General features: G+C 42.7%; 1 long non-coding RNA gene across 1 annotated transcript; it reads left to right on the top strand.

Moving 5' to 3' along the window:
• The first annotated feature begins 1,165 nt into the window (after positions 1-1,165).
• LOC123743126 (uncharacterized) lies at positions 1,166-4,674 on the top strand. The gene is made up of 2 exons (XR_006769914.1): positions 1,166-1,564; positions 2,579-4,674. It is a non-coding gene; the product is annotated as an uncharacterized lncRNA (long non-coding RNA).
• The last annotated feature ends 3,775 nt before the right edge of the window (positions 4,675-8,449 follow it).

Here is an 8,449-nt window from a genome sequence, read left to right as displayed (position 1 = left end):
AGTGTTATTTGAGTTCAGCTGTCTCCTTGTCCTCAATGGACCCCTCCGGTGGGAGAAGGCATGGCGTGGGTGGGTGGTGTTGTGATTTGGACTAGCTCTGCTTAGGACCTGTTTCTCTAGAGCAGGTGCTTCCTTGTACAAAATCCTCACCAGCGGCAGAGCACACCGGTCACTGAAGGACAAACAACAGACATGTGGAGAAAGGGAACTCTCTGGGCAGGAAAACCCATTGCACATAATCCCTCATCAGCTATTGTCAACATCTGCATCGCAGCAGTTTTGTCATGTGAGGGCATACCACCGGAAGGCCCGGAGATGATCAATGATAGAAATACAGTAGTTTTATTTTGGCATAGAATGTGACATTTTTGTGGACTTGCTGTATGTCTGGAAGAAATATTCATGGTCTGTCATGACAATAGTCAAGTCCAAATGTCATCATTCCTAAACAAAGCTGCAAGACCAGTATGAAAGGAAGCAGTTTGATTTTGAACCACATTGGGAAATCCCTGTCCACATACCACTCAGATTCCAGACCGTCTATGGTTCTTTGAGCTATTTGAATTGCTAGTGTGCCATCAATTGTCGCATTGGGGCGGCAGGTAGCCTAGTGGTTAGAGTGTTGGGCCAGTAACCGAAAGGTTGTTAGATCGCATCCCCGAGCTGACAAGGTAAAAATCTGCCGTTCTGCCCCTGAACAAGGTAGTTAACCCACTGTTCCTAGGCCGTCATTGTAAATAAGAACGTGTTCTTAACTGACTTGTCTAGTTGGATATAAAAATACATTAGTGGATGGTATCCTATTTCTGCACTGTTGCTAATGGAGAGAGGGTTCTGTTTGGTTCCCCCATCCGCTGTCCTGTCTCACAGTAGGGGGGATTCCCCCTCTTCTCCCTCTCTCCCCATTCTCTTTCACACTCACCCACTCTACAGGCAGAGAGACAAGCGGTGCTATAGGCTAGGGAAGTAGGCCATAACCCAGCCAATAAAAAAAACATGTGTCCATGCAGAGCACATGAGGTTGGTGGCACCTTAATTGGGAAGAACGGGCTCGTGGTAATGGCTGGAGCAGAATTAGTGGAACGGTATCAAATGCATCAAACACATGGTTTCTATGTGTTTGATGCCATTCCGTTTGCTCCGTTCCGGCCATTATTATGAGCCGTCCTCCCCTGGGCAGCCTCCACTGATGCAGAGACAGAGCAAGAGATATGTGTCCTACCTGAACTCCAATACAAAGACATTCTGAGCCTCAGGGCCCTGAGGCTCTCCCATGCTAATAAGGGAGGAGTGGAGTAAGACTCTATGACGCAGTGTAATATTGTGATTATATAAATAGATCGCCTTCACACTACAACAGAGAGGTCACACTGAGGATTGTGTTATTGATCGTACCCAATTTACCAACTAGCCGAACATTTGTTGAAGACCGTTTATTCGCCACGGACACAAGACGTGTTACGGTTCTCAGTTCTCTAACTAACCTGGGGATGTCCTTTCCGATGGATCGCACGAGGTCTCCCTAAATGAACGTTTTGAGTTATTCATTGCTTCCTTTTTACAGGTCAGAATACAGTTTCCTGTTAACGCAATCACTGGACAGATAGATGTGGATCTATGGGAATGAGGCTCTGTGGTTCACGTTGTGGACATTGACCAACTGAGATCTGTCAGCTTAACGTGAAAGACAGGAAATAATAAACAATCTCAAACTGGTTTATTGCATGTATTTTTTACAGAACAAGTCTGCCCTGTAAGTTTAAACGATAGTCACAATGACTTGGTTTAGTCATTCAGAAGCGTCTCTGTGAAAACAGCCCTCCCTCTAAACAGTAATGACCAGCTGCACCTCGTAAGCAAACAAGACTCCATTGACTATGAGATAACCCGCCATGATGTCATTAAACAAACAACGGAACCTAATAATAATAAAACTCTTCTCGATGTTTTGTTGACGTTGTCCTTACCAGTGGGTGTTAGCTCATCCACAATGGTCAAAGTCCAACTCCGAACCCGATGTTCTGTGCCATGCAGTCTAACACAAGTCATTACATAAACATTGACTGATACAGCTACCTACTATTCAAATAGAATATTATACAGTAGGCCTCTGTCATTTTCAGCTTTGCCAAAATTACAGTTGTCAGTATGGTACTTTTGAGTGTAATGACCCAGGATTATAACATCAGGTGTGTGTGTGTGTGTGTGTGTGTGTGTGTGTGTGTGTCCTGTGTTGCATGTCCTGTTCTTCCCATTTTATTCTAAAGTTTTTACATTCAGAATGTTGGCACTTTTGCATGATTCTAGAAATCCTAATCAGCATGACAACCATTTCTAAGTAATCCTTTGACAATACATGATGCATTATGTTCATCACATCTGTAGGCCACTGACTGAGCAAAACAAAGGCCACTAGACAAGACTGTAAGGAGACCATTTTATGTGAATCAAGTGCAAAACCAGCTATGTTGAGGGTTTGTGTGTCTTCTGTTTTGTTGTTGATCATTTGGCTTGGTTCTGTGTGTACAGTTGCTTGCGTGTCCACTTTCTCACTGAGTGTCATTCTTTCAACAAGCAGCACATGACGTCTGTGGATCACATGAAGGAGGACAAGTGAAAAGAAAGTCCAGGATGGCCAGATCAAAGGAAAGAACGGAGGGAGAGATGGAGGAGAAGGTGACAAGTGACAGCGAAGAGGGAGGGGAAGATTACTACAGAACAGAAGGAGAACGGATGAAGAAAGCAAAAGCCGGCATTGTGGCAAGATTATCAGCAAGAGAGGAGAAAACAGAGAGGAGTAAGGTGGTGATGGACAGAAAGGAACAGGAAATGAAGGAGGTGATGATGAAGGAAAAGTGGGAGAAGTTACACGAACACAAAGAGATGGGATTGGAAGTGGTCAGAGAAGAGAAAGAGCAGTTACAGGAAGAGAAAGAGAGGATTCAGAAGGAGATGGAGAACATTTTAAAAACGAGAAAAAGCAGATTTGCGAGAGAACTGTGATTTGAGGAGACCGAGTGCAGGTGGTGTCGTAAAGACAGCTGTTGGAGGAAGAGGAGCTCAGGGAGGAGAGGTTGGAGATGAAGGAAGCTGGTGAGCACATTGAGAAGGAGCTAATGGAGATGCTACTTGAAAAGGGGGAGATGCTCAAGGAGAGAGAGAGAAGTTTAAAGAAAAGAGGAAGATGGAGGAGAAAAAGATGAAGGAAAGGAAGATCATTGACTTGGCACGTATGTTTATGAGTGAAGTGTTAAAGGCCATCGGAAAACAATGGGAAAAGATAGAAAAAGAAAGGGGGCAATTGAGGAGGGAGAAAGAAAGGATGCTTAAAGAGAAGGAGACAATAAAGGAGATGAGCAAGGAGGAAGAGGGGCAAGAGGAGGAGAGGGCGAGGAGGAGAGTGATACGAGTTAGTCATCGCTCATTCTACTGAACCGCAACATTAAAAACATGACTTACAGCATTAAACAAACGCAGCATGAAACTCCTTAACCTTCCACTATTTTTGTTAACATCCTTAATAGCCAGCTCTAGTTCAATGTTAAGTTAACAGTAGATTCTTATCATGAAGAAATACTACTTTATTATTGTGGACTGAACTACAGCCTGTTAGCTGCTCTCCCTGTTTTCTGGATTACAATGCTTCAGAGATACAGTTGCCTGGAATTTGAGGACTTCCAATGGCGGCCTTTGTTATTGGTTGAGGTGTGTAAAAGTGGTGACAGGCTGTACCATAAGCTACATTCCACAGAGTTACTGAAGAGAGAGGCTTGAGGACTCTGTGGCTGGTACAGTGTGGGTCAGGTGGGGTGAGGTTAGGGAGTACATTGTATTAAATCACTGCTCTGAGTTGCCCTTAATTAAGCGTAGATCTAGAATCAGTTTACGCTCCCTTAATCCAGTATATGTTAGCACGTATTACAGTGCACACGACTGACCTTAGATCAGCAAATGACTATAGAGAGCAGTGTTAAGCAGGACTTAAGTGTTAGGAGTGGCACTTTTATGTGGATACTTCCTCCTACACCTTAAAATAGAAATGTTGCTTATAGCCCAATAATTATTCACAGTGTGGGTATCCAGTTATGTCTTCCCAAAATGGGCGTCAACATGTCTGCAGGCCAATCACCCCAATAGGAGGTTGATGGTCAAATTTAGGAATGCTTAAAATGTATATTTTCAGGCGATGGAGTATGTAGGCTATACACTGAACATTTGTTATTTAGTGTATCCAGTTGAATGGATGCAACACTTGCTTACAACTGAAAACGTTTGAGATACGAAGCAATCTATTTTGATCATTTGTGTCTTGTGAGGCTCCGCTGTAATACTGTAATATCTGCTGTAATACAGCAAGATTCCAGTGGTATGTGGTACATATGTGTCACGCCCTGATCTGTTTTCACCTGTCTTTGTGATTGTTTCCACCCACCTCCAGGTGTCACCTGTTTTCCCCATTTATTTCCAGGGCATTTATTCCTGTGTTCTCTGTTTGCCCGTTGCCAGTTCGTCTTGTCAAATCAACCAGCGTGTTTTTCCGTGCTCCTGGTTTTGACCTTGAGCCTGCCTGCCTCCCTGTACCGTTTGGAACTCTGACCTGGCTAATGAACTTTTGCCTGTCCTCGACCTGCCTCTTGCCTGCCCCTTGTTGTTTAATAAATATCAGAGACTCGAGCCATCTGCCTCCTGTGTCTGCATCGGGGTCTCGCCTGTGTCGTTATACATATGACCCATTAATATGAAAAACTCCTGGGGATTTTAAAACGGGGTTAAACCATGCAATGGTTTAATTTCCCCTTCAAAGTCATATTTTTTTACTATCTTTAATAAGATGATCTCATGGGGTTAAATCATCGAGTAATGTGTTCCTATATTTGCATCAATCCCCGACAGACTACATATCCTCTGCCCACATTAACTATGGCCAAAACTCCAGAACGTTCACTTTATACATTATTAATAACTTTAGAAGACACAGAGGGGCCAGAGGACTAACATTAACTGTGGTTTTTAACAATAAAGCTTACAAATAAACGTTTTTGATGTGGATGCACTGGGGAACTGGGAGAGAGTAAAATCAATAGCAGTGCAGAGGAATTTGTCATTCAGCAATTACAACCAAAGCAAACATTCCCACTCCTTTGGTTTATGCCAAGTGTCTGGAGGGAATGTTTCTACTGTCAGTAGGAGGAGAAAGAGAGAGAGGGGGGAGAGAGAGAGACTTCTAGGATCTGTGGGGGGTAAACATCACTGAGTGCTATAGGGAGATATATTTCAGAAATGTGTTTTTGTTGAGTTCTCATGCAGCCCAACCTCTCTTAATGCTATTCTCTTAAGGCAGCTTAGTAAGGGGATAGCAGAATAATATTTGGTGCCTATGTGGAATTACCCTGCGAGACTCCTAGTGAATAATCTACTACCAATATTTGTGTTTTGAAAGGGGGAAGATTTTTTTGGTTTAAATGACGGTTTCACAGTTCTTCAATTGTAATCAGAAGGATTTCAATGACTTTCTCCTTTTGAGATTATTTTCCTCTTTAACAATCTCCTTTCATTGGCCTTCAGGATTGGCAGAGTGGGGCAAAACTGACCTGTGAACTTCAGGCATGAAATTAGACTGACGAGTTTAAGTCCTTCACAGGAAATCCTTCACAGCACTCTGCTTTATTCCTGGTACTGTATATGTTGCCATATGTAGCATGGCTTGGCTATAATTAAAAGATACATGCAAATAGTAGAGATTCACAGTTTTATTAGTTTGTGTACATTATGTTATTCTGAAAAAGTAGTCAAATGTTTAGCTCACTATTTTACAACTTGATGTTAGAAAGTAGTCTATGGGCCAAGATAACTGAACCATGGATTATAGTTCTTTAAACAGCCACTACAAACTTTTGCTAACTTTAGCCACCACAAGCTAACAATCAATGAAAGTGATGGGGGCATGTCAGCATGTAAAAAAAAAGAAAGAATGTCCAAATCACCTTTAAGTAACATCAAACTAACTGTGGAGTTGATTTGAACTCACATACCCCCATCACTCCATTGATTATTAGCGTGTGGTGTCTAAGGTGAGCTGAAGTTTGTAGTGGCTGTTTAAACCATGGTTTCTCCTGGCCCATATGCTACTTTAAGGGTGAGGAACCATCTAACATAAAGTTGTAAAATACATATTAAGAGGGTTGTTGGTTTTCAGCAGTAAAGGCTGCTATTTGATGCTAAACTGCCCTCTAGTGTAGAAAGGTGTGGCTGCAGATATTCTGTCGGGTCCCACTTTACAGTAAGACCAGGATTCAATCAAAGGAGCTTTGTCGACATACACACTGCACTTGACTTTTTAAAGGAACGTTACGGTTGAGCCGACATCCCAGTGTTTACCATGAATATGATCTCCGTGAACATCAGGGAAATTGCCTTCAAAAGGCACATTATCGACAGTGCACTGCGCTTGTCGACAACGTGCCTTTAATTGAATCTCTTCCTAAGTGTTCCTAATATGCATACCTATATTTACATGGTACTTCTTACATAGGCAGATAGTGTCATTACATTGTAGGTACAGATTGTTATACACTTGTGTAGTACTCACCATGTGGATGCATAGGGTTTCCAATAACGTATTGTAAAGTGACTGCAAAGCCTCTGTGGTGACTTGATCCCCATCCATCAAAATAGTTTGCTATTCTGATTTCATATGATCAGATCAGTTATCAGTGTCACAGCCTTTCATACTATTGTCATGTGAACAGCAGGGTTCCTGATATTGTGTTACTGTAAACGAGCTCAATCTTTGTAAAGTGTTAATGAGTGACTTTCATTGTTTTTGTTAGTGTGTCACAGGGATGCTCCCTAGCACCCAGCCCCCACACCCATCCCCTTTAATGTACTAGCAAGTGATTCCTACTGTACTAATCAACACTCTGCTTTGTTGGCATCTTGAGTTCTCATAGTTGTACAGAGTTGTCTGTACGTTGCTTTCCCATTGTTTTACTACGGATGTCTTTTCAGAGCATCTCAGCCCTTTTATTTTCATATCATCATCATCATCATCATCATCACTGTGATCGTTATTGTAGTCCTCCGTCATACATTATGCACGGTGGCACCAGACTGATGGTGTAGTCTCTTGGTTTTATACATCAAACATTCAGCAGAGGGCGCTATTGTAACTCCTATGAACACTGAAATGAGCCCTCTATGGAGTTTCTACATGTTGATGTACAGTATGTCTGTCTGTCATTCTGTATAATATGTGCTTTAGACATGTATTTTTGGACTCTGCTATATTATTCTCTGAAGTGTGTAATATTGTGTAGAGTTAACTTTGAAGAGCCCAATGATAAAACGTTTGCTTTTAACAAACAGAAGTCAGGGCCACTCTGCTCAAACCAAAAAAAAACGGTCATTTTAGACATTTAACCATTCATTTCTACTTTTGATATTTCCCCCTTGACCAATAACGATGAAACCCAAAAAACTGGCTACTAACAGGCCATACATTGTATAAAATATGTCAACCCAACTTTCAGTCATTCTACCAAATTTCACTTTCCTAAGCCCTTTGAAACTGCTTTTCTGTTTGTTTTTGCTCGACCTGGCACTGTGGCACACCACAGACCGCAGTAACACTTTGCGGTTTGCTCCGTGTTCTTCTCCCACAAACAACAACACTTGAGAGAGTACATGGGCGGCAGCAGCGTTCGCAGCTGCTTTGTATGCACGCTCACAGTCGCACGCCGGGCCGTCAGTATCTGCGAGCGGTGTGATTAATTAACATCCAGTTCATAACCCCCCAAATTAGCGCTAGAGCACACAGGCTAATGAGCTGACTGTGAACCTGGAGGATACAATAACCACACTACACCTCATCTATCAATACTGAACTTTCTCTTAGCTACCCAAATAGGCCCAGGCATGACTTAACTGAATATCTCTCTCTCTCTCTTTCTCTCTCTTTCTCTCTGTATTTACATCCTTGATCATGGTAAAATACAGTTATTGAAATGGCCCATGCCTTTTCTCTCATATCCCATAGCCTTGCCAGGCTCACAGGCTGGTCTTTCTCACCCCATCCAGCTTGAGTGATTATACCTGGCCAGTGAGCTCACCAGTCTCAGTCAGAGCCCCAACCAGCACTGTCAGTGTCAAGCCTAGTGGCAGTAACGACAGCTGCACAAACTCATACGGTGTAGTTCTTATTTCTTACGTAGTGCAAACAAACCAAATGCATTATTTTGCCATTCAGTCACAATCTCCTGAAGGTTTTCTGGTGGACACAAAACAAACATGTTACCTAGACAGAGCAGAATACATGTAAACTGTACCTCGTTAGCTTTCAGAGACCTCGCTAACAGCTAACCCACTTGGCCTGTAAGCCACATGGTCCCATCCCGAGCTGCCGGCCGCTGTTGCCGCGGGTGATGATGAAGATGTTGGCACAAGCAACAGA

Source organism: Salmo salar, chromosome ssa05 (genome assembly GCF_905237065.1).
Source record: "Salmo salar chromosome ssa05, Ssal_v3.1, whole genome shotgun sequence".
Classification (NCBI taxonomy): Eukaryota; Metazoa; Chordata; class Actinopteri; order Salmoniformes; family Salmonidae; genus Salmo; species Salmo salar.
The sequence above is the reverse complement of the archived record's forward strand: the minus strand, read 5'-3'. Positions and strand labels throughout refer to the sequence as shown.